Source organism: Ahaetulla prasina, chromosome 1 (genome assembly GCF_028640845.1).
Source record: "Ahaetulla prasina isolate Xishuangbanna chromosome 1, ASM2864084v1, whole genome shotgun sequence".
Lineage (NCBI taxonomy): Eukaryota > Metazoa > Chordata > Lepidosauria > Squamata > Colubridae > Ahaetulla > Ahaetulla prasina.
In genome coordinates this window covers 230925905-230952170 of record NC_080539.1, presented here as the reverse complement: position 1 = coordinate 230952170, position 26266 = coordinate 230925905, and the positions used below count along the sequence as shown (strand labels likewise).

General features: G+C 35.4%; 1 protein-coding gene across 3 annotated transcripts in view; it reads left to right on the top strand.

The window, feature by feature from the left end:
• The window catches only part of MBD5 (methyl-CpG binding domain protein 5), a 151787-nt gene that overhangs the window by 50776 nt on the left and 74745 nt on the right, over positions 1-26266 (top strand). For all 3 annotated transcript variants that reach the window (XM_058193225.1, XM_058193234.1, XM_058193242.1), the window contains exon 2: positions 14897-14998. The gene's annotated coding sequence lies outside the window, so the exon portion shown is untranslated. The remainder of the gene's footprint in view (positions 1-14896; positions 14999-26266) is intronic.

Below are 26266 nucleotides of genomic sequence, written 5' to 3'. Positions count from 1 at the left end.
CCCTGTGCAGCTGAGCAAGGATTAAACTGATTAAGCCTTTTGCATATAGTATGTCTTTCAGCCCCTCCCTATTATCCGTGCCCAGAGGACCCATAATTTATTACTGACTGGTCCTGTCTCAAACTGGAGACCTGAGAGGTGATCACTGGCTACTTTCAAGCATGTGCTGGAGGTGGTGTGGTGGAATATATTGAAATCTTTTATTTATCATTCATCTCTGGGGCCCTCAGATTATTATGAGGTGCCGCTCCAAGACAGTTGGCCTCCAAATCCACTAATTGCAGACTAGGGTAATCTATATCCTGTCTTGTGGTTTACCATCCTGCCAAAGGCTACATTTACAAGTGGTGTTCAAAGGCAAGAACATGCAGTTGTCCCATTGTGTTGCCACACACTATGACTTTCAGTTGCAGCTTTAAAAAGAACCTGTGCCTACGGATGCTAGGATAAGTGAGCGCCTCAGTCTGTAGGCTAAATCAATTAAATTAGATGCTGAGTTAAGATCTCATCCTTTGAATTGTATGCAAATATTGTTGTCATTCCTTTTCTCCTGTCCATAATATGGCCTGAAATCAAGAAACCAGTGCATTTATTATCCTGATGACATAAAATTAAAAATGCTTCTATCCAAGAGGGGATTTTTTCCCCCCTTATACTTGTTTTTGCAAGCAGGACTGATGTTAATGGTAGAAGAATTGGGGAATATAATAAGCTATGGATGAGAGCACAAAATTCTGTGAACCAAATTTTGGAATAATTTTGGTGAAATGATTGATACAAAAAACAAACTCTGCAGTAAGCACTAGGATATATTGGCCAAGATGTTGTTAGGAGGGGATATCCTTGTCCAGTGTGATATGTAGAGAAGCCCTGTGCAGCATCTTATCTCTCTTCCATTGAGTTCCATGAAGTGGAGAGCGTGCCAAGATCTCAATGTTGAGCAGTACTTGCATTTAATCAAAGTTAAAACCAGGTTGTTCGAATATGCTTTTGACCTTTAGTTGTTTTTAGTGCCTTAATGTGTTTTCTTTAGTTTTGTATTGTCTATTTTATCTTGTTACCTACCTAGGGTCTGTTCAGTTAGGGGTATGATACAAATATTGGAAATACAGACACCATTCTTAATGCTAAACATTTATAACTCACTGTGTTAATTCTCTGAGGGAAAAGATTGCTTTGTAATCATTTTATACCTTGGTTACCGTATTTTTCGGACTATAAGACGCACCTGACTATAAGGCCCACCTAAATTTAGAAGAGGAAAACAACAACAAAAAGTTTTTGGCCTCCCTTTTTGGGGGCCTTTTTTCGGCCCTTTTCCAGTCTCTTTTAGGCCTGTTTCCGGGCCTTTTTTCAGCCCATTTTTGAGGCTTTTTTCAGCCTGTTTTCAAGGCTTTTTTGGCCCGTTTGGGGGGCTTTTTCAGCTTGTTTTCAAGGCTTTTGGGGGGCATTTTGAAGGCTTTTTTGACCTGTTTTTGAGACTTTTTTGGCCCGTTTTTTCAGAAAAAATGGGCCAAAATAGCCTCAAAAACGGGCCCCAAAAAACCACGAAAATGGCCCAAAAAAGCCTCAAAGATGGACCAAAAAAGCCCTGGAAACAGGCCAAAAAAAGACTGGAAAACAGGCCAAAAAAAGCCTTGATAAAGACTGAAAAAAGGCCTGAAAACAGGGTGTGCAGAGGCCAAAAAATGGTAGGCAGGTGGAGCTTCGGCAGTATTTGGTCTATAAGATGCACAGACATTTTCGCCGCCTTTTGGGAGACAAAAAAGTGTGTCTTACAGTTGTGCTGAAACCTGTACTAGTGGACCCTATAACAATATTTTGTCATTTGAGAGCTTCAGTTCAGAATTTTAGCTTTAATCATTCTTTTTTTAAAAAACAAGTTTTTATTGATTTTTCGATTTCTTCTCCTACACACATACATAGTTTATGAACAGAGTATTGGCCATATCATATCTTATACAATTTAACATATCCAATACTTTATTTCAATTTCTGCCAAAGTGTTCTTTTTCCATATTTTAATCATGTCTTAATATTTCCATGCTCAATTATATAAATCATATCTTCCTTTGCCCGCCAGTTCTAATTTCTCCATTTTTACTAATATTTATTCTCTTTTATTATTTTTTTCAGCATTTCAATTGTTATCCTGATATATTCAAACATATTCGGGGTTGTCTTTCTTCCATTTCATCTTTTCCATTTTAAAGCAATCTTTCTTCTCCTTCTCATTCCTCTCCCTCCCTTCTTTTATCCTTCCTACTTTCTCCTCTCCTCTCCTCTCCTACTCCTTCTCCACTTCCCTTTCCTTTCTCCCCTTTCTCCCTTCTTCCTCCCTATCTAACTTTCTCTCCTACTCTTATTTACCCTAATTCCCTAACCCTTTCTTCCTCTCCTCTTTCCTTTCTTCTCTCTCTCCCTCCTTCCCTCCTTCCCTCTCTCCTTTTTCTTATCTCTCTCTTGCTGTATTCATTTTCATTTCAATATTTTTAACAATTGTGTCCAGACAACCCCGATTTTCCCATTTATCAAGTATATTTCTCAGCTTTCCCCTCATATGTTTTAATTATTAACATTGTCTTCATCTTATTCCATTTTTATCTTACAAACTTTTAATTAGTATGATGTGCCATCTCTTATTTTCTTTAAATTCTTATTCACAATTCAATAATTATTTTTCTCTTCCAATAGGATACATCATTTACGAACATTTCAATTTTATTCCATTTTACATTTCTGTTTCAATTATTTTCACTTATATACCATACTGTCTATCATATCTCATCTGCTGGACTATTTTTCTTAAACAATATACTTCTTTTTTTTAACTTCTTCTCAGTTTTATATCTTAATTTCAATCAATTTTTTAATTCTTTTCTATCTTTATAATATATTTCTTTACCATCCACTATAATTCTCTCACATTCCATACAGTCCCAAACAATATATATCCCATTGTATCTTTCACATTTCATTTACTTCTCCATTTTGCATTTAACAGCATATTTCTTCTTTTTTTATTTCTTACGTTCACTTCATTTCAACCTTTTTTACTTCCCTTTTACAATAATCTATATATTCTAAATTACATCTTACCTAAAATTTCTACAACTATTTTGATTTCTTTTCTGCTACTCATTTTTCTACTTCTTTTAACCATTTTCTTTCAGTCTCTCCAAAATCCCATTTCTTAGTATTTTTCTCCCTTTCTCCCATTCTCTTTTCTTTTTCTTATTTCTTCCTTTCCATCTCCTTTCTCTAATTTTTACTCCTTTAGTTTTCCCCCTCAATCTTTCTCCATTTCCTCCTTTTCTCTTTAGTCTGTCACTGCCAATCCCAATGTAATCATCAATTGTTTTTTACTCTTTTAATTTTTCCCCTCAGTCTTTTCCCATTTCCTTTTTTTCTTTTCTTTTTTGAAATATCCTTCCCCCTCTCCATTTCTATTCCATCACTGTCAATCCCAGTATAATAATCTATGTTTTTATCTTCAATTATTTCCTTTTCAGCAGTGTATTCTTCTTCCTCTTGTCTCTCCGTCATAATTTCTTCATCTTTTTCTTTTTTTACTTTTTAACCACATCTCTGCTTCCTTGTTTCTCTTAAACGATTCTCTCACCATTTGAAGCATCTCCCTTAGTTCCTCATCCTCATCCTCCCAGCTCTCCATATTCTCAATTTAAGGAGAAATGATTTTTAAATTTATTATTTTAGCTTATATATAGTTCAAATTCAAATCCAAATATTGTCTCTTTTTTTTCCCTTTTCAGTTTAGATATCTCTTTAAGCCATTCCAATTCAAATCTTTAATCTTCCCAGTCCTTTTTGATGTTATAATGCAGCTGTTTAAACAATCATTCCTCCAGCTTTTCCCATGAAAACCTAAGCAAGGCAATGTTTTTTTTTCCTCTCCTCTAGCCGATGTTTCTCTCCAATAAAACAAATTCCTGGCAACAAAATGTCGCTTGTTAATCCACAAAAATAGTTACTCCATCTTCCTTGATTAAGTCCTTTTGTTAGTAAAAGATGCTTTCCCTCAATCTTTTCCCATTTCCTTTTTCTTTTCTTTTGAAATATCCTTCCCCTCTCCATTTCTATTCCATCACTGTCAATCCCAGTGTAATCATCAATTGTTTTTACTCTTTTAATTTTTCCCCTCAGTCTTTTCCCATTTCCTTTTTCTTTTCTTATTTCTTCCTTTCCATCTCCTTTCTCTAATTTTTACTCCTTTAGTTTTCCCCTCAATCTTTTCCCATTTCCTTTTTTCTTTTCAGTTCAGAATTTTAGCTTTAATCATTCTTTTTTTAAAAAACAAGTTTTTATTGATTTTTCGATTTCTTCTCCTACACACATACATAGTTTATGAACAGAGTATTGGCCATATCATATCTTATACAATTTAACATATCCAATACTTTATTTCAATTTCTGCCAAAGTGTTCTTTTTCCATATTTTAATCATGTCTTAATATTTCCATGCTCAATTATATAAATCCTATCTTCCTTCGCCCGCCAGTTCTAATTTCTCCATTTTTACCAATATTTATTCTCTTTTATTATTTTTTTCAGCATTTCAATTGTTATCCTGATATATTCAAACATATTCGGGGTTGTCTTTCTTCCATTTCATCTTTTCCATTTTACAGCAATCTTTCTTCTCCTTCTCATTCCTCTCCCTCCCTTCTTTTATCCTTCCTACTTTCTCCTCTCCTCTCCTCTCCTACTCCTTCTCCACTTCCCTTTCCTTTCTCCCCTTTCTCCCTTCTTCCTCCCTATCTAACTTTCTCTCCTACTCTTATTTACCCTAATTCCCTAACCCTTTCTTCCTCTCCTCTTTCCTTTCTTCTCTCTCTCCCTCCTTCCCTCCTTCCCTCTCTCCTTTTTCTTATCTCTCTCTATTGCTGTATTCATTTTCATTTCAATATTTTTAACAATTGTGTCCAGACAACCCCGATTTTCCCATTTATCAAGTATATTTCTCAGCTTTCCCCTCATATGTTTTAATTATTAACATTGTCTTCATCTTATTCCATTTTTATCTTACAAACTTTTAATTAGTATGATGTGCCATCTCTTATTTTCTTTAAATTCTTATTCACAATTCAATAATTATTTTTCTCTTCCAATAGGATACATCATTTACTAATATTTCAATTTTATTCCATTTTACATCTCAGTTTCATTTATTTTCACTTGTACACCATACTGTCTTTCATATCTCATCTGCTGGACTATTTTTCTTAAACAATATACTTTTTTTTAAAAACTCCTTTTCAGTTTTATATCTTAATTTTAATCAATTTCTTTATTCTTTTCTACCTTTATAATATATTTCTTTACCATCCGCTATAATTCTCTCACATTCCATACATTCTCAAACAATAAAACATATATCCCGTTATATTTTTCACATTTCATCTACTTCTCCATTTTGCATTTAACAGCATATTTCTTCTTTTTTTATTTCTTACGTTCACTTCATTTCAACCTTTTTTACTTCTGTTTTACAATAATCTAGATATTTCTTCTAAATTATACCTTACCTAAAATTTCTACAACTATTTTAATTTCTTTTCTGCTACTCATTTTTCTACTTCTTTTAACCATTTTCTTTCAGTCTCTCCAAAATCCCATTTCTTAGTATTTTTCTCCCTTTCTCCCATTCTCTTTTCTTTTTCTTATTTCTTCCTTTCCATCTCCTTTCTCTAATTTTTACTCCTTTAGTTTTCCCCCTCAATCTTTCTCCATTTCCTCCTTTTCTCTTTAGTCTGTCACTGCCAATCCCAATGTAATCATCAATTGTTTTTTACTCTTTTAATTTTTCCCCTCAGTCTTTTCCCATTTCCTTTTTTTCTTTTCTTTTTTGAAATATCCTTCCCCCTCTCCATTTCTATTCCATCACTGTCAATCCCAGTGTAATCATTTGTGTTTTTATTTTCAATTATTTCCTTTTCAGCAGTGTATTCTTATTCCTCTTGTCTCTTCCTCATAATTTCTTCATCTTTTTTTTTTTACTTTTGAACCACATCTCTGCTTCTTTGTTTCCCTTAAACGATTCTCTCACCATTTGAAGCATCTCCCTTAGTTCCTCATACTCATCCTCCCAGCTATCCATATTCTCAATTTAAGGAGAAAGCATTTTTAAATGTATTATTTTAACTTATATATAGTTCCAATTCAAGTCCAAATATTGTCTCTTTTTTTCTTTTTCAGTTCAGATGTTTCTTTAAGCCATTCCAATTCAAGATCTTTAATCTTCCCAGTCCTTTTTTGATGTTATAATGCAGCTGTTTAAACAATCACTCCTCCAGCTTTCCTATGAAAGCCTACGCAATGCAATGTTTTTTTTTCTCTCTCCTCCAGCCGATGTTTCTCTCCAATACACAAATCCCCGGCAACAAAATGTCGCTTGTTAATCCACTATTTCCTCGATTAAGTCCTTTTGTTAGTAGAAGATGCTTTCCCTCTATTTTCTTCTCCTTTTAATATTTTTCTTCCAAATCCAACTTTAAATCCAGATGGAAAGTTATTTCTTTTAGGGCTTTAGTCTTAGAGTTCCTCTTTGCTTTTTGTTTCCCTTCACTTTGAATTTCCGCGTGCCAATTAGTCGCTAATTTCAAGTTAGAAAGTTTTTTCAGCTTCAAAAAAAATATATTTCTTTTTACCTGTGAGTTGGCCAATCACTCACCCGGTAACAATACTCCATTCAAATCACCGCTCCTGCTCAATTCTTTTGTGTGGCCGTCCTGACTTTGACAGCACCTAATGGCTGCCTTTCCTTATCGCTGGGTCGAAGGCTAATGCCGGCGCTCCAGGGAATTTTCAATTTCCCTTTTGCACCGGCTGGTGCCTCCTTTCTTCGCTGTTCCTCTAGGACAGCTATGGTCCATAAAGGACCCCCAAACGGCTGCAATTTTGGTGTTTTCCCCAGAGCACCGGGGCACGCTGTCCTGTTGCAACGCTGGCCACGCCTCTCTTTAGCTTTAATCATTCTGAGTGGTTATTTCTGTCCACATTCATCCACCTTTTTGTTTCTGATATATTTTTATAACCTGAAGCAATTTTTGATCACGGAAAATGTTTAGCAATAACAATAACACTTACTTATATACTGCCTTTTAGTCCTTTACAGCACTCTCTGAGTGGTTTACAATGTCAGCATATTGCTCCCAACCTTGGAAGATGGAAGGCTGAGTCAACCTTGAGCCCCACCAGGATTGAACTTCTAGCTGTGGACAGAATTAGCCTGCAATACTGTGATCCACTGCACCACCAAGGCTCCTAACCTTGTTGGTCTATTTAATTTTTAAAAAATTGTCATTGGTCCTTTGGGGGGGGTTGATAAATATTTCTCTACCACAAAAATGTGGATGATGTCACTCTTAATTTTAATGACCCTACCCTTTCTGTATTGTTTAGGTACCATCAAGTTGGAGTCCACTCTTAGCGGTCACGTATCTATATTTTCTTAGTCTTGTTTGTCACATTGGCAGATGAATAAGTGTTTATAACCAACTATTGTCCTTAGCAGACAAAATAAGAACATTTAATTATTTGCACTCTAGAGATGGTTTTTTTTAAAATTTTCCCTCCATAATGGAATGTTGGAAAGATGTTATCTAAAAAGTTGTATATTTTGTATTCCTATCTCCATCAATACAATAACTCTCTGAAAGCAATAGAAGGGAATCGAGTATGATGTGGAGGGATAAACTACCAAAAAAAAGGAAGAAAGACTTAAGATGGAAAATGGATTGGATCAGCCGAAAAACAATCTAGAGGGGGGAAAAAGTTTCAATGGAAGAAGTAGTTGGGCATCAGCTCAGAACGTTGCTAACTCCTCCATTTTGAGGTCTTTCCCTGGTCACTTGAGTAGAGCTATCATTAAGAGGGTGGGAGACATTCTAGAAGCCCAGGTGTACCATCGTCATTAAGGAGTTAAAATACTAAGGTACGTTGGATTGAATGTATCATACTTTTGAAGTATTAATCAAAGATTTATATTTTTGAATATGGAAATACTTTGAAAAACATGTCTTGCTTTTAAAAGATGAAATGCCTAAATCTGAACAAAGAAATTCCTCACTTCAATGACTTCTTAACTGTTATAAACATAACATCTACAGTATTCCGGGAAGTCATCGTGGTCCTAATACAAAGTACATCATGACAGTTTAGACTATGTCATTGCAGATCTGTTCTGCCGCAAGCTATTCAGCCAAAACGTTGTCGTCTTAAGTTAGAAAATGTCGTTGGGAATGCTTTCTCCAAAATTCACAAGTTTTTGGTTAAAAAGTAGGCAAACTAGTATTGCATACCAATCCAATCCATTATTTCATGTAGTAAAGTTATTTCTAGTTTTCTGATCTTGAAATTTGGTCAGGTAAATTGCACATGATAATCTCCGTCTCAATCACGGTGGGTAGGATACAGCTGGCTCCCATTTTTTTTAATGCCTTTCTATTGGTCGGCTAGAAGTGTTGGAGGACTATCAGGTCACTAAGGCAGTGGCACAAAACAATGATTGTGTGAAAGAGTAAATAATAATAGGAAGCGAATGAAAACTAGAATGTAGGCCTATTGGTCTTAAATAATACAGTTATAAAAGCAATATAAAATATTGAACTATAAATTGTGAGGGGCAAGGAATAATAAGAATTAAGAGCCGTACAGCACTATGTTTTCTAGAATTCCTGAGATATTTAGCAGAATGGAAAGTACCGATTATTACTAGTAGCTATAAATACCTTTAATGATGAACCAAGTTTACTTTTTAGGTTTATAAATGGCTCAAAATTTAGAAATATTGCAAAATGATATTCCTTAGGGTTCAGTTTGGAAGAGCTAATAGAAGTTTAAAGGTGAATGGAAAAGATGTTATCTAAAAAGTTGTATATTTTGTATTCCTATCTCCATCAATACAATAACTCTCTGAAAGCAATAGAAGGGAATCGAGTATGGTGTGGGGGGATAAACTACCAAAAAAAAGGAAGAAAGACTTAAGATGGAAAATGGATTGGATCAGCCGAAAAACAATCTAGAGGGGGGAAAAAGTTTCAATGGAAGAAGTAGTTGGGCATCAGCTCAGAACGTTGCTAACTCCTCCATTTTGAGGTCTTTCCCTGGTCACTTGAGTAGAGCTATCATTAAGAGGGTGGGAGACATTCTAGAAGCCCAGGTGTACCATCGTCATTAAGGAGTTAAAATACTAAGGTACGTTGGATTGAATGTATCATACTTTTGAAGTATTAATCAAAGATTTATATTTTTGAATATGGAAATACTTTGAAAAACATGTCTTGCTTTTAAAAGATGAAATGCCTAAATCTGAACAAAGAAATTCCTCACTTCAATGACTTCTTAACTGTTATAAACATAACATCTACAGTATTCCGGGAAGTCATCGTGGTCCTAATACAAAGTACATCATGACAGTTTAGACTATGTCATTGCAGATCTGTTCTGCCGCAAGCTATTCAGCCAAAACGTTGTCGTCTTGTTAGAAAATGTCGTTGGGAATGCTTTCTCCAAAATTCACAAGTTTTTGGTTAAAAAGTAGGCAAACTAGTATTGCATACCAATCCAATCCATTATTTCATGTAGTAAAGTTATTTCTAGTTTTCTGATCTTGAAATTTGGTCAGGTAAATTGCACATGATAATCTCCGTCTCAATCACGGTGGGTAGGATACAGCTGGCTCCCATTTTTTTTAATGCCTTTCTATTGGTCGGCTAGAAGTGTTGGAGGACTATCAGGTCACTAAGGCAGTGGCACAAAACAATGATTGTGTGAAAGAGTAAATAATAATAGGAAGCGAATGAAAACTAGAATGTAGGCCTATTGGTCTTAAATAATACAGTTATAAAAGCAATATAAAATATTGAACTATAAATTGTGAGGGGCAAGGAATAATAAGAATTAAGAGCCGTACAGCACTATGTTTTCTAGAATTCCTGAGATATTTAGCAGAATGGAAAGTACCGATTATTACTAGTAGCTATAAATACCTTTAATGATGAACCAAGTTTACTTTTTAGGTTTATAAATGGCTCAAAACTTAGAAATATTGCAAAATGATATTCCTTAGGGTTCAGTTTGGAAGAGCTAATAGAAGTTTAAAGGTGAATGGAAAAAGATGTAAAGCAGCTGTATAAGCCGTATGGACAAATTTTGGCTATGCATCAAGGCCTTCTTTAAATAAAATCTGGACACGAGACATTCACAGGAATTCCATACTTCCTTTTCATGCCCAAAAAATTCTGTGCTGCAGCTCACTAGCAATTTACAATAATAAAAATATGAAAGCAGTGCAACTAATAAAATCAAAGTAATACTGACTAGATCTATATTAATTGCTTTACTGCTATTGAAATTTCTCCATTCTGAGAGCCCTTGAGGAAAAAATTAGAATGACCTTTCATTAATATATTGATAACTAATTGTGCTTCTTGATTCCATAATCCAACTCAAGTGTCATATTTAAAACTAGGCAGGGGCTAAATCTCCCCAGAAATTCAGTCCCAAACTCAAGAAATGGTTACCAACAGGAACGTCAAGATTCAAGACACATTGATAAGAAGATGACAAGAAGGACTTCATAAAATAGAAATCAGGCTCATTATTTGTATGAAATATGTGTGTGTGTGAGAGAGAGAGAGAGTTTAAGAGTTTCAAATTTAAGCCCTCTTGTCTTTTAAAGCAATGAACCTTTACCGTGGTGTGTGTGTTTTTTTTTTACCAGCATTTAAGATGTGAAGGTTCTCCTTGTTTATGTGATAGTTTTGACTGGCCTAGGCCATGCAAGTTGCCACGATTCTCAGTTGCAGACTTTCATTCAAGAAGGTATATGAAGAATAAATTTGTACTGACATTTATCTAGGAGTGAGTGGGATAAATGTATAAAAACTGAGCTGTATTGATAGTTCTAAAATTTGGGAAATCAAAGAGTATATAAGCTCCACAGTTTTCTAAAACAGCAAATATATAGAGTTTGAATATTGCCGGAATTACCATTTGGGGTTATGAGTGGCAAGAGTCACTATAAATTCTGATTTGATTGATTAGCCAATAAAGCATATTGTTGTGTCTCGCTCGCTCCCCCTGCCGCAGCTGGGCCCCTCTTATCTCCTGCCGGATGCTGATAGTTCGGAAGAATGTCCTGGAATGCCTCCAGCCCCCAGCCCTGGCACCATGCCCGGACAGGCCAAGCAAGACGAAGGGCCTGACGTGCCTTCAGCCCCCAGTCCTGGCACTATGCCCAGGCAAACGGAGCAACTAAACCCCTCCCCCACAGCATGTGAGCCTGAAGAATGTGAAGCCAGTCATGAGCTAAGATTACGAACAGCTGGAGGCTGGAGAGATCTGCACTTCCGGAGAGTAGAGAGGCGACGTCAGCAAAAGTAAGGGAGGGGCAGGCCTGGATAAGTGCTGAGTCATGGAGCCACACCCCATGGCCTATATAAAGGATCTGCTTTCTGGCATTCTCTGAGTCAGGCAAAGTCTAACTTGGATTGCTGAAGTCACTTCCTGGTCTCCTGCCTGCCTTGAGAACTCTGATAGGACTTTGGCAGAGCTGCAGAGGCACGCTTGATACGGACTTCCACGACCCGGCCGTCAGCGGAGGAGTGGGACACGACACATATCTTATCCTAAAGATCAATTAGTGGGCTGATGTTACTGTGAACTGGATTACTTCTTTATATATGGGGAATCTAAATTTGCTTATTCGGAAATAATGCAATCACGACCACTATCAAAACAATTAAGACCACATCATCTTAGACTCTAAGATAGAATATGTTTTCTATTTATGATAGCAGCACAGTCAACTTGTGTTGGGATTCTGGGGCATTATGCATAAACTACAATGGCAAATGAGCCAAAGAACAGATGGGTTCTTACCCTGTATAGGTAATAGGTTGTTACTGAGCATGTCGTTCCTTGGCATGATGAATATGAAGTTGACTTGTTTACTACAGTTCCTTGGCATGATGAAGAATATGAAGATACATAATTTCTGACTGTTTGACATTTTGTTATAGTACTGGAGTATAAAATAAACTCTTAAGAGTTATCTGCAAATGAAGGAATCTGTAAGCCTAAATGAATTAATGTTTGGCCTCACCCTTTTAATTTAACCAAATTGTAATATTTATACTTATGTTTTTATTACTAAATATGTTGTATCTGTCTGTAAGTGATTCTTCATATGCTGTAAACAGAACGTGGCAAAATGCATAAATTGTTAAACTACTTTCATACTTGTGCATCTCGTTTGCTATTTTGTATTCCTGTTTCAGATTGTGTGTTGGAAAGAACAATGTTTCCAAGACTCACAAATTGATACAATATACAGTAATTTAGGAGGTTTTTGTTCAATCTGAAGAAAATAGGGATGGGATAGAATAAATTTAATAGTTTTCATATAACTCAACAAATACCAGGATGTGAGGGACAGCTCACTAATTAGTGACAACTTTATTTTTTTCTTCCAAAATATTATAATTATACTATTTCTGGGACAAAAAGATGCTGCCAAGAAATGTTTTGTTTTTGCCTGCAATTACCACAGGGTCCAGTGAAAATTAACATGCAAGAATTGTAATCAGAATGCACACTTTTGTTCTCTTCCAATGAGCAAAGTAGACATTTCCATTTTTTTTTCTCAAAACAGAGTTTAGAGAAATGTGTTGTTATTGTCTTCATTGTCATAATATTTATATTTAAATATAATAGAAAGTGATCTTTACTCGGATAAAATTTACAATTTAACTGCAGGAAACTAAAGATGAGAACGTAATTGCACATTAGAACAGTGGCCCCAACATTTTGGACACCAGGGACTGGTTCTATGGAGACAGATTTTTCCGTGGATTGGAGGGGGTATGGTTTTGTGTGCTGCCTGCATCCCATGGATGGGGTTTTGCTTGTTTGCGTGACCCTGTTTCTGGCATGTTGTGGCCCAGTGCCAGTCCATGGACTACAAGTTGGAGTCCCCTGCATTAGAATATATGTTTCCCAGCTAACATTCTGACTGGTTTTAACTTGTTCTTCAGCATTATCTTAGTAATCAATCATTTTATCGATTATCAAAATTATTTCTTGTAAGTTCTTGTGGCATGAAATTATTTTTGGACACACCATTTCTAACTTTCAGAGTGCTACTAAAGATTTATTGGTTTATTATTGAATTATATTTGAATCAATAGAGTACCTTTAGCTTCAAAATGTTGACTAATGTGTAGTTTCTATCTTACCTTTAAATAACTGGAAATTGAGATATAATTATTGGCTGGAAATGCTTTAAATTTTAAACATTTATGCAAAATAAATCTATCTCTGAATACTAATAGCGTTGCACAAGTGGAAGTTGCTTCTGTTACATACAGAGGAACACTGATTTTTTGCCAATACCCTTAACCTGATTTAATCGCAGGCACACCAGAAGCAGTTAGGTCTGGGGTGTCAAACTTTTAGCCCTGGGCCAGATGCATCATGCGCTGGCCACTCCCATTCCCAGTTTAGCAAAGGGGAGGGGAAAGTTGTGATATGTCTCATGATGACAACGTGATGATGAGAGTTTGATACCCCTGAGTTAGATGCTTAGCTTCTTTAGATATTGAGTTATAACATCCATCGCATTGCAATTCTATGGCTCCATATTATGGTGATTTTATTATGGTTTCATCTCTTTAATTTAATATTTTATTTCCTATATTTTAATGTCCACATCTCTTTTATATATATATAGGTAGTCCTCTGCTTACGACCATAACTGAGCTCAAAATTTGTATTGCTAAGTGAATTTTGTCCCATATGTGGTGACCTTTCTCACCACAGTTGATAAGTGAATCACTGCAGTTGTTAAATTAGAAACACAGTTATTAAGTAAATCTGGTTTTCCCATTGATTTTGCTAGTTGGAAGGTCGCAAAAAGGGATCACGTGACCCCGGGACACTGCAATGGTCATAAATGTGAGTCAGTTCCCAAGTGTCTCAATTTTGATCATGTAACCATGGGGATCATACTATGTTCATAAGTGTGAAAAAAAGTCATAAATAACTTCTTTCAGTGATGTCGTAACATTGAACGGTCCCTAAGTGAACTGTTGTAAGTTGAGGACTACCTCGATATGCTGACGGTTTATTTAAACTGACTTTGTATATCAGGTATGATCGCATAACCTCTGTAGATCCTATACTCTAAATTAAAAAACTAAATAAAACCTACAACCTTTCATAGTGTATTCCATGTTATTGCACCTGTTTTCCTGAAGTGGCTTTGGGGTATCAGGTGGAAAAGCTGCAGTGGTAGGGAAGCAGAATTTGAAAGAAATCGAATACAGTATATAGTAGAAGTGGAAAAATGTCTGGTACAACGGCTCTGTTGATTGCAACTTTGTTGGGATGTACAAAATTCATTAATGTGACACATCCATTTCCTTCTGAAGCGTGTCAAACTATCCGTGGACTGTCCTGTTCTAAGGGTGGTATGCCATTTTCCCAAAGTAAATCCTCTGAACCAGAAACAATTCAAGTTGTACCACTTCCAGGTCAAAAAGATTTAGAAACAGCTGGGTTAAATCTCCAAGAATGGCATGGTCTCAATAAGATTTGTTACATCCTGGAGAAACTCGGATATTCTGGATATTATGCCACAGAGCAATGGTTTTTGTACGTCCATATAAATTTTAAAGTTATGCAAGTAACTTGTCATCTTGTCTGAGCATAATTTAGAATTTATGCTATATATTACATTTTGGAAAAGATATAACTACTATAATTTAACATATGCATTCAAGAAAAAATCATGCTCATTATTTATTATAGTGAAGAAGTCATCAAAACTATGTAAATAATTATGGCTTTTACATTAATTTGTATCTTTTTTTAGGTTATCATGAGTACCACATATGATTGGATTAAACTAATAAATGCTGAAGATGATCCCTTTTGTAGACAAGACTTTTAAGATCTGGGATTTCATATAATGAAGGTAAGGAAAATTACTTTCATGCAAATAACCAGTCATTAAAATTAGACTTGTATGATTATAATTGAATCAATATGAAATTGAATAACAATGGACTTAAAGAAGCATGCCCACGTAATCATGATTTTTAATAAACTGCCTATGACTGGCCAAGTTGACAATTTGATTGATAGTGGTTATTCATACAGGTGTTCCCTATCTTAATCTCACTTACATTTATGGTTTATAGTGGAAGGAAGGTGAATTTCTTGTTCTGTTTCTGTAGACTATAAAATTAGAAGAATGAATTGTTGGTATTAATATTATGAAATTCTGAGTGAAAGTGGATTATTATATGGTTAAATCCTGCCTAGAGTATCAGTGATCAAGCTGCATTTGTAGATTTCTTTCAACCTGAGTAAATATTATAATCCAGTTAATGTTTCTGGTTTTCTATTGAATCATTTCTATTAAATAAATGTTCTTAAAAACTAATAACAGAATTAGGAACAGGAATACATGTAAGTTCTCCCTTGCGCTGCTTAGAGAGTCCATTGAATGGGTTATCCTCATGTGATTGGTCAGAGAAGCAATATAAAATGTAGAATGTGTTTTCTTACTGGTTTAAGTAGCAATGCTCAGTAAGATTTCTTAAGTAATCTGCTTTGTAAAAGATATTTTATATACCTCTAAAAACAAAATGCATTGTAAGTTCTAAAATAAGTAGCTGACATTAAGAGAATTTTAATGCTTACTGTTTATTCTCACTGTGCAGTTTCACAAGGCTAACATAACTACTGTGCATATTTTGCAAGTCTGCTACAGAATTGCAGAATTTTATTTTATGAAGATCTCATCATTTTCACTTAGGTCATTAATAAATGTATGATTCACAAATATCTTTACAGTTAGCGGGATACATTTAACACCTTTATTGACTTGGTATTGTTTAAAAAAATCTCATCTTTCTTTAAGGTACTAAGACAGTTAAAACAATAAATGATGTCATAAAATAAATATTTTTTTTAAAAAAAACTGTATGAGACTTAAATTGCAATCCGGTTTATGCTTCATGGTTGACTTTCATATCTCAGACAATTTTTGTCATGTAATATCCATGTCTAGCCTGATTTTTATACAGGAAGAAAATAGTAAACAATAGAGAAGAAAAAGAGGTACTGCATGACTAAATTCAAAGGGAAAACTACTTAGTAAACTGCTTAAAAACTGCTTTTTACTTCATATAAAATCTCTTACATTTCACCACCAAAAATAACTAGTAAATCAACCCCACAAAAAATTGACTTGCCCTTTAAGAAGTTCCAAAAAGTTTGTTGGATAAATACGTTTATTATATGAAATCATAAAAATTAAAGCTCTGTGTCTGCTCAAACCCTTCAGTAGGGAAAAAAGATTGTGCTGAACCATATAGAACCGTAGAGTCACATTCTGGTTCATGTATTACTCTAAAGTAATATTCTTCCAAGCCAGTAGGAGAAGGCTGTAGCGCTTAGGAAACCATGTCTTAAAACTAATAAATCAGATATTGATATATAGTGGCTTCCCAGAGTGTGTTTCTGGCATCAGCTGGAATATATTTCGCATTGGAAATTGATCAAATAAATATTGATGCAGTGTGGCCAAACTAATTTAAAAATGCTGATTTTAATAAAGATTGAACAATAATGTACTCAAAATAGTTAGCTGGAAACTCTTGCAATGAATTTATTTTTATGTCATAAAAAAACTTAACATATCACTGTTTTGGTAAACAGACTATCCCAGGAGCAAAAGAGAAATGTGGTTAGAATGCTGAGTCAGAAGACCATTGAGAGATTGACGGCTCGGCAGTTTGAAACCTGAGAGCAGGCCATGTGACCAAATGAGCTCCCAGCAATTTGTCCCAGCACCTGCCCACCTAAAAGTTTGAAAGCATGCAAATGCAAGTAGATAAACAGGCATCATTTAGGTGGGACAACACCGAGGACTTGAAAGGAGGCACCTCAGACATTCCCTGGGCAATGGTGATGTCACTGGCTAATCCTTTCAACCCAGAAGCACCATAGTAGGTGCTTTCAACATGAATGTAGTAATACCATAATATGGAGGTAGCACGTTTTGCAGGATATGGAAAAATAAATGCATAGTAAGATCATTTTCTAGAGCAGAATGGGTCTCCATCGTAACTTTCTCTCAGTCATATAGAACATGAGGTAAAACAAAGGTGGGGGGAACAAGGATACACAAAGTAAATGCCTGGGCTTCTGTAGTTATGGATGATTATCTGACATATGACTCTTATTTAGCATGCGATGTGTTCTGTGGCCCATTCTTCTGATGCTATTTCCCTTTAATACCTTGTTTGTTCCCTGAGTGTTTTTATGATAGTTCTTTTAGGTGATTGTGAGTTCAGTGCATTACTACTATGAGTAAGTCGTGTTTAAGTCTTGTATTAGAATTCTAAAGATGAAGGTGGGTTAAAAGGTGTTTGGTAAAAGGATAGTGTGGAAATCAGACTGGAGTGACCTCACTTTCTTTAAGTGGTATGGAAGAGTAAAATTCTGCTAAGATGTGAAGAACAAAAGCCAAAAGGAAATAACTTCATTTGTAACATTTGTAAAAGGGCTAATTTCTAAAAATAAGTTGCTAGAAAACTACACGGACATCCTATTAAAGGAATTTAAAAAGCAGGATATCAGGATATTTTTTAATGGTTTTTTTTAAAAAAACAAAGCTGTTTCCAAGGTGCTCATATTAAAAGGAGTAATGAGCAACTATACATTTAATTTCTGAACTTGGTTTCTTCACAGGTTTGTTTGCAGATATTTAAAAAAAAACCACACACAAAATAAAAGCAGCAGCAATTACAGTTCTATAAATTGTAAAACGTGACATTTCTAACGTCTCCTATTTCCCCATACCTATGGGAGCAATGTCTTTGCTCACATGTTAAACACAATAGATATTATGTTGCATCCATTTTATTGAACGATAATTGCATCTTGATCAAATGTCACCACTATAGTTCTTTACAAACAACACATCTCCACTGTATAAATTCTGCCTAGTCAGAGTGATATAGTCAGGAAAATCATTTCATGGCTTATCTTATCCTGCATTCTATTTTTCCACAAGCAAAGACATAATAAATTTGGAGAGGGTTTCACTGTTTCTAAAATGCTGCTACTGTGATTCATCCTTATATAAGTGCAGCTGTCTATGTGTAGCTTCATTGAAAGACTCAATGCAAATTAGTTGAATGTGGATTTGAGCAACTTGTGCCAAGCAAACAGGATATATATTCCCTGTAATTTATCAGCCACCTTATGTACTTGAGGAAAGTGAACAGAGCACTATTGAATACTATGTTTAACCCATAAACACAGTTTCATATGCTTGTGTAGAGATCCTTCATTCATTTTTAATTAAGTTTAAAATTTGAGCATCCATTGCAGATGTATAAAGAACATTTCACTGCTGTCTGTTTAGGATTTTTTTTTCTGAATCAAATAAAAGTGACATTGTCAGTGAAATTCTGGTTTTTCAGTTTCTTCAGACTTGCTCAGGAACTGTAGATTTTTTTTATGTCATAATTTTCTTGTCGTTTGTCAGTGCTTGTGTTTATGAAGCTCTGCTTGCCTTCCCTCATTTTAAACGATCAAAACATTACAGTTCATGATCTTAGTGATCTTTGTAACTAATTTTGAATTCTCAACTTTATGATGGTATCAGAATGAATTCATACTTCCTATACTGGCTTTCTTCCCAAATAAGATTATTTGGGAATATTATGCCACACATTTTCTTTCTGATTTTTTCAAGGTAGCAAATATACATACATCTCACTGTTGCTTTTACATTAAGAGTACAGCTAAATTGAACTGATTGTAATCATTATTGTACCTGACATAATGTACATACTCTATATTTAAGATCTGTATACTGTATAAGTAAATTGTTCAATTCACATTGCAATTTGTGGCTAATGCCTCATATAGTTCTTTCTTTTCGATTTTAGTCTGTATGAAAGATCTGTAGACTAACATTTACTTAAAATACCCAAATTCTGTAATGGTCATTATGCAAATCTAATTTTTATAGATTCCTTTGATAATGAGCCCATCCATGGAGGGGGGAGGGATTTCATGAGAAAATGTACAGTGCAAATTCCACTCCTCATATGCTTATATGCAGTGTCACAACTCAACTATTAAAGGACAGAGAAAGGACATTATGACATCTTGAAGCATCTTTCATCAACTTAACATCATAGTTAGTTTGCCATGAACACCTGTCCTTTACTATCAGAGAGCAACATATATTATACTATGCAGATAGTCCTTGAGTTACAACCGTAACGGAACCCTGCTATTACAGTCACAAGTCATGATATCATAAAGCAGGCTCAACATGTGACCGAACCTAATTTTATGGCCTTTCAGCAGGTGTTAAGTAAACCCATTTTTCACTATGTGATATCTTTTTCTGGAAACTGGAAGTAAGCAGTTTTATGGCATTTTTTTCTGGCAAAATGCCATAAATCATGACTACATGACTAAGGCACAGCAAACATCTATAACTGGAGGCCAGTTGCCAAGGGGTCTATGACAAACGTACCATGGACAACTTGCAGGACAGCTTGCCATGGCCAACTCAACCACAGGACAACTCTCTATAGGACAAGAGTTACATTAATATCAAAGAAATAGTGAAATAGAATCATTAAAGAAAGAATGCAAAAGGAGGGACAAAATGAAATCTGAATAGCAAACATTTTTATTTATTTTAAATAATTAAATAGAATTGTTAAATTGTCCCACAGTGAGTTGTCCAGCAGCAAGTTGTCCATAGAGAGTTGGCTGCAGTAAGTTGGTCATGGAGAGATGGCCATGGCAAGTTGTCCCTTTCGGTCGCCAAGTGCCCAAAATTCGGTGATGTGACTGCAGTAGGGGCTGGATGCAGAACTTTGAAATTTGGTCACAAGGACCTTTTGGGGTGTCCATTGTATTTTCGAAGGGTTGCTAAGTGACCAGTTGTAACTCGAGGGCTACCTGTAATGCAAATGCTTACAGTGCATTTTATAGATTATTTGAGTGATCTATAAAAGTTTTCCTCTCAGATCTGAAAACTAAAACATTACATAATTCAAAAGAGTTAATATTCTTATATTGAAAAAAATACAAAGTTCACATCAAATTAACAAGCTCCTTTATTATTTTCAATCTAGAAAAAAGGGAACACATTTAGCATTTGATAATTGTAATTAAGGTTATTCTTTAAAAGCTGAATATGTTCTTTAATTTAAAACATAATTACCATTTAAGGTCCAAGGTTGCAAGCTATAAAACACAAAAGGAACAATAAATAAAAAATAAATGAAATAATAGTTTACATTTTTTCATCCACCCCATGCTTTAAAAATTAATGTTGCCAAAAAGGTTATCTCTTCTTGTAATCAAAATTTATTTCACATCTACCGTGAAATAAGCGCTTGGCCTTATTGCCATGTGCTCAAAAGCCCGATTGGGCTAATTATCAGGGGATGTCTTATTTTGGGGGAAACAGGTTATTTAGAAACAGTACTATTTCTTACTTGAGATGTTTTTATTTTGTAGAATGGAGAAATTTCGGGACAGATCTGACAAGCTGAAGACAAACATAAAAATTCTATCTTACAATAATTTTACGCGTGTGCCTTCATCTCATTGTTAACTCTTGATGACTGCTTGGATTGGTCCCTGCAAATTCCTTTGGCAAGATTTTGGAAGTGGTTTGCCATTATCTACTTCCTAGTGCTGAGAGGAAGTGACAGATCCAAGGTTACCTAGCTGGCTGTTTGCCTAAGGGAGGACTAGAATTCACAGTCCCCAGTTTTTATCTCAATGCATTAAACACTACAACAGTGATGGCTAACCTTTTCCGGACCGAGTGCCCAAAGCATGTATGCACATGTGTGAATATGCACGCATGCACCTGAAACCCCAACATGCAATGCGTGTGCACCCCCGCTCATGTCCACCCCCACACATGCACGTACGTCGCCCTGTACCATGCCCCCTGTACATACACATGCAGCCCCCCGCACGGACCCTGCCCCCACGCACATGCACATGCGGCCCACCGCACCCTCCCCATGCATGTGCGGCAGAGACCCGAAGACCAGCTGGCCAGTGCATGCATGGTGGAGCTGAACTGGGGCAACGGCTCGTGTACCCTCAGAGAGGGCTCTGCAGGTCCACCTCTGGCACGTCTGCCATAGGTTCACCATCACAGCACCACACCAAATTGGCTGTTGTCCACAGTACAATTACCACAACCTTACTGCATTTTTGAGACATGCGGAAGTAAACAAATACAGATGATGAAGCTGCAATATTCTTAATAGCTATAGTATTGTGTCTGTCAACAAAAAGCAAAACTTTTGAATGTGTGTTAAAATATTCCAGCTTTCTCAGCCTAGAACCTTTGAGACAGATTTTTAGTATATCTCATATCATTTCTAAATAGCATAATATGAATTATAACCCAATTAGGGAAGGCTAGAATCATCAATACTTGAAACTGCTTAATCCTGGTTTCCTTGGGAGGTATGGCAAAGTGAAGATGGCTCTGTGATGACCAGGGCAAAGACCAAGGAAATGGTAAATAAATCAGTTCCGTGGAACCTCTCCAGATAAGGAGAGCTTGGAAAATTATCCACATCCCATCCACAGCAGTTCTCCACAAGTTGAGGGCTGGGAGACTATAGGATTGGCCATCTTGCTCACAACTACATCAGAGACTCCACGTTCACAAACCTCTCTGATCATTTTCGAAAATTGTGCATTAAGTACATTAGCTATGTAGAGCAGTGATGGCAAACCTTTTCGGAGCCGAGTGGCCAAACTGGAATGCGCATGCAAGTGCGCACACTGGAGTGCCAGAAACTCGAAAGCCAGCTGGCCGGTGTGTGCATGCCTGTTTTCAGGCCATTTTTCAGGCCATTTTCCAGCGCTCCAGCCACCCATGAAGACCCGCTGGCCAGAAACCAGAAGAGCAGCTGACAACAGCTCACGTGCCCACAGAGAGAGTAGAGACTTTCAGAATGACAGGCTTGATAATGCTGGATTACAGTCTCAAATGAAAGAAAATTTTAATTATAAACTTAAGAATGTAAAGAATCTGAAATAAACAGCAAAAAGCTAAAAAAGATTTTGAAGGTTATAAAAATATGAAGGATCCAGATAAAATTAGAGTATTTAAGCTTTTGCAAAAACAAATGGAATTAGTTATATAGAACAAATAGCTTTTTATGGGCAATAGATCCCGTTTTGCTTTTTATAAGCTAAAACAATATCATGATTCAAAAACTGGAGAGTAAGGGAAACTAAAGATGTTAGGTAGAGGAAAGATAAAGTAAAGGTAAAGGTTCCCCTCGCACATACGTGCTAGTCGTTGCCGACTCTAAGGGGTGGCGCTCATCTCCGTTTCAAAGCCGAAGAGCCAGCGCTGTCCGAAGACGTCTCCATGGTCATATGGCTGGCATGACTCAATGCCAAAGGCGCACGAAACACTGTTACCTTCCCACCAAGGTGGTCCCTATTTTTTCTACTTGCATTTTTACGTGCTTTCGAAACTGCTAGGTTGGCAGAAGCTGGGACAAGTAACAGGAGCTCACCCCATTACACGGCAGCACTAGGGATTCGAACCGCCGAGCTGCTGACCTTTCGAGCAACAAGCTCAACGTCTTAGCCCCTGAGCCACCTCATCCCGGCAAGAGGAAAGATACAGGCCTGTAAAATGATATAAAACTTAATAATCATAAAAATACTGAATGTAGCTTTTGAAGAATAGAATCAGAAAATAGTGCCACAATATCAACAATGTCAGTAATAAAGTCTGCTTCTATGGATAGATTATATCCAAAAACTAATAGGTATAGTACAAATTTTATCTGGCAAGATAGACATGGTATCAAAAGTGTATCTAAATTTACAGGGCAAGAGTATGACTAGAAACTAGAAATGTAAAATATGTATATAACAAATATATAGAAACGTATAAAAGTAAAGCTATTAATGTTAGAAAATACAATGTAACCAAAGAAAAAGGGACAATGAAGAAAATAAAACAGTAAAAGAGATATGGGAGGGAAACGTACAAAACGGAAAGAAGACCACTAAGAAACATTGTTTAAAAAGAGGATATATTTATATGTTGTATGTTATGTGTTTGTCATATTGTGTTATAATAAAATATTTTAAAAATTTTTTAAAAGAGTATGACTTAGGAAAGGATGTTTCCCTGGAGCTACAAAAGAAATGGGGATTTTAAAATTAAAAAGGGAAATATAAACGACAACCCAAGAGAGCGACCTGGATAATTTTTTTCTATTGGATTTACAAAGGATGATTGTCTTGAAGATCTCTGTGCGAGGGGTCAAAGAAGAAATGAAGAGAAATCAAGTTGTATAACAATATTTCAATGAACTAAAGAGTAAAATGGTTAAAAGTAAAAAGAAGCAATATAGGAGCCATGGTGGCGGAGTGGTTAGAATGCAGTATTGTAGGCAAACTCTGCCCGCTGCCAACAGTTCAATCCTGACTGGCTCTAGGTTGACTCAGCCTTCCATCCTTCCGAAGTCAGTAAAAATGAGGACCCAGATTGTTGGGAGAAATATGCTGACTCTGTAAACCACATAGAGAGGGCTGTAAAAGCATTATGGAACAGTATCTAAGTAAGCACTACTGCTATTGCTATATAGCTGGTTTATTTAATCAAGGTTAAAACAAGATATGTCAGTACTTCTGGCAACTGTTTATGGACTTTCTGCTGATACCAAGACTGAAAAGATGATGCTTTATAGTTTCTGTATAGATAAGAGATGGGATATTAGATGAAGAGATAAATGTCTGTTATGTTACAGGGGGTGGAGTTGCTAAATTAGTTAATACTTGTGACGAAGGTTGGCAGTCACTTTTTTATAAATTTTTTCTTTGTTTATTACAATCTTATTTTTTTCTTCTCTCTTTTTTCTTCACTTTGTTATTCTTTATTTCCTTTTTACGTTTAGATTGTATTAGATTTTAATCAATTCTTAATAAAACCGTGTGTGTGTGCACCAAGCCCTTTATTCTAAAAAGAACCAAAAGTGGTTTTTAAACAAGATTGATCAGGGCTGCTGTTTGTTTAGAAATAGTGCAGGACTAACTAAGACCACAAACCAAGTTTGTAAATCCAGCCCATCAATTCCTTTCCTTTGTGAAAGATTCAGGAAATACATTAAGAATTCAGCTGTAAGTTAAAAAAATAGGGTAATGACTAGTTTTCTTGTTCTTTGAAGGCTTGAATTCCTTGTGTGTCCAGTCACACTTGGCCAATAAAAAATCTATTCTGTTCTGTTCTGTTCTGTTCTATTCTATTCTATTCTATTCTATTCTATTCTATTCTTATCTTATCTTATCTTATCTTATCTTATCTTATATTATCTTATCTTATATTATATTATATTATATTATATTATATTATATTGAATGATGAGATTTATTTGTATTCACATATTTAAGAATACCACTTGTGCATCTTTTACTTTGATTTGGACACAAGGTGTTTTTCTTCTAAAGTAGTATTTGAAAATCATGTTACAAAGTACACCAAGAAAAATAGTAACATTCACAAGGGGTGCTTATCTTCCTATGGAAGCAAACCGTCATATTTTTGCTTTGGGACAGACTTAAGAGTAGAGTTATAAAGAACATAAGAATTCCATTAATATGGACTTGTATGCCATACCTTTTGTTGTCTAGATTACATGGATAATAATGTTTTAAAAACCGATTATAGTGGTAATTTGGCTTGTCTCCCCGCCCCCCATCCCTTCAATTCATGTTATGCCCATAAAATAGGTTGGAACTTATTTTTGTTTTTAAACTTACAATGCTTCCTCATTACATCCAAATTTGAGTTTTTTGTTTATGAAAACTAAAAGTCAAAAACATTATGCTTGCTATCTTTCCATCATACAAGATGGAAAAAGGGAAAATAGAGATTACTGTTCATCAAGATGCGTTCACTGTAACAAAATACAAAGCTTTTCATGAAAGGAATTGTATACATTCAGGGAACTGTTGCTATAGCAAATCTGTCGTGTGTGTGTAAACGAGTCCAGGAAAATACTCCAAAGCAAAAAGTCAAATTATTACAAAGAGCGAGATAGTTTCTATCTGTGTAAAATAAATTGGTATTTAAGTAAAGATGGAATCTCATGAAAGCAAAAATAGAGCAGGTGTACTAAACAGTTATCACTTTTAAAGAAGGCTACAGTGAATAGCAACATGAATATTTAAGATTTATTTTTTTTTAACTATACAATTGCTCACTGTTGCAAAAATTCAATCTTGACTTTGGATATGAAATCAGTGGGTAAACACAATTTATAATGCTTTGGTATATTTTGGTACAGCAGTAGCTCTGTATAGGATCTGGTTGTACATGCTAACTCCATCTCTATGTCCTCATCTCTACTGGTCCTAACCGCTTTGTACTAAAATTCTATAGTAAATTGAAAGATCTGAAAGGAACTCCTTTGTTCATTCATCTAAGCATGCTTGAACCCAGTGTCACACTCTGTTTTTGCAATCTTGATGTCTGATCTGAAAAGAAATATACATAAGTACTAAGTATAAATAGAAAGTAGTTTGGGTAGTAGTAGTAGTAGTAGTAATAATAATCAGGAAACAGCATGTGACTAATGGTGTGCTACTGGTGCAGAAATATTTTACATACATACACATACGTACGTACGTATAGTTGACGTTGCTAGGTAGATAAGAATTTTAAAAAGTCAAATGATATTTTAATAATAATAAAAATAAATTAGTATAATTTGATTAATAATGCTTATCATTGATTAGTAATACTTCCTTTTTAGTAAATATGAAAAAGAAAAGAAAATCATGTAAGAAATAAGGCAAATAATGCCAAAAGAAGGGCGTCATCATTTACCACAGTAAAATGCTGCTGATATCTATTTTTTCATGTTGTTATGCTTTTATTGCAAATGTAAGTTGCAAAAAGTTGTTGAGAGTCAGGTGGTTTAATATATTATTGCCATTATTATAGTTGGTTGCTCAAGTTAGCCAGATGTTTAGATTAGACATGGCATTTTTATCCACCTATCAAATCCTTCCCAAAAACTAAAATAGGCAGATGTTGTTTGATGGTGTTATTATTGTCAGCCAGATCTATTACTATATCTAAAACAATGTGAAATTATAGCTGCCAGATCTTTAGCTGATGCTGGCCTTCATACCC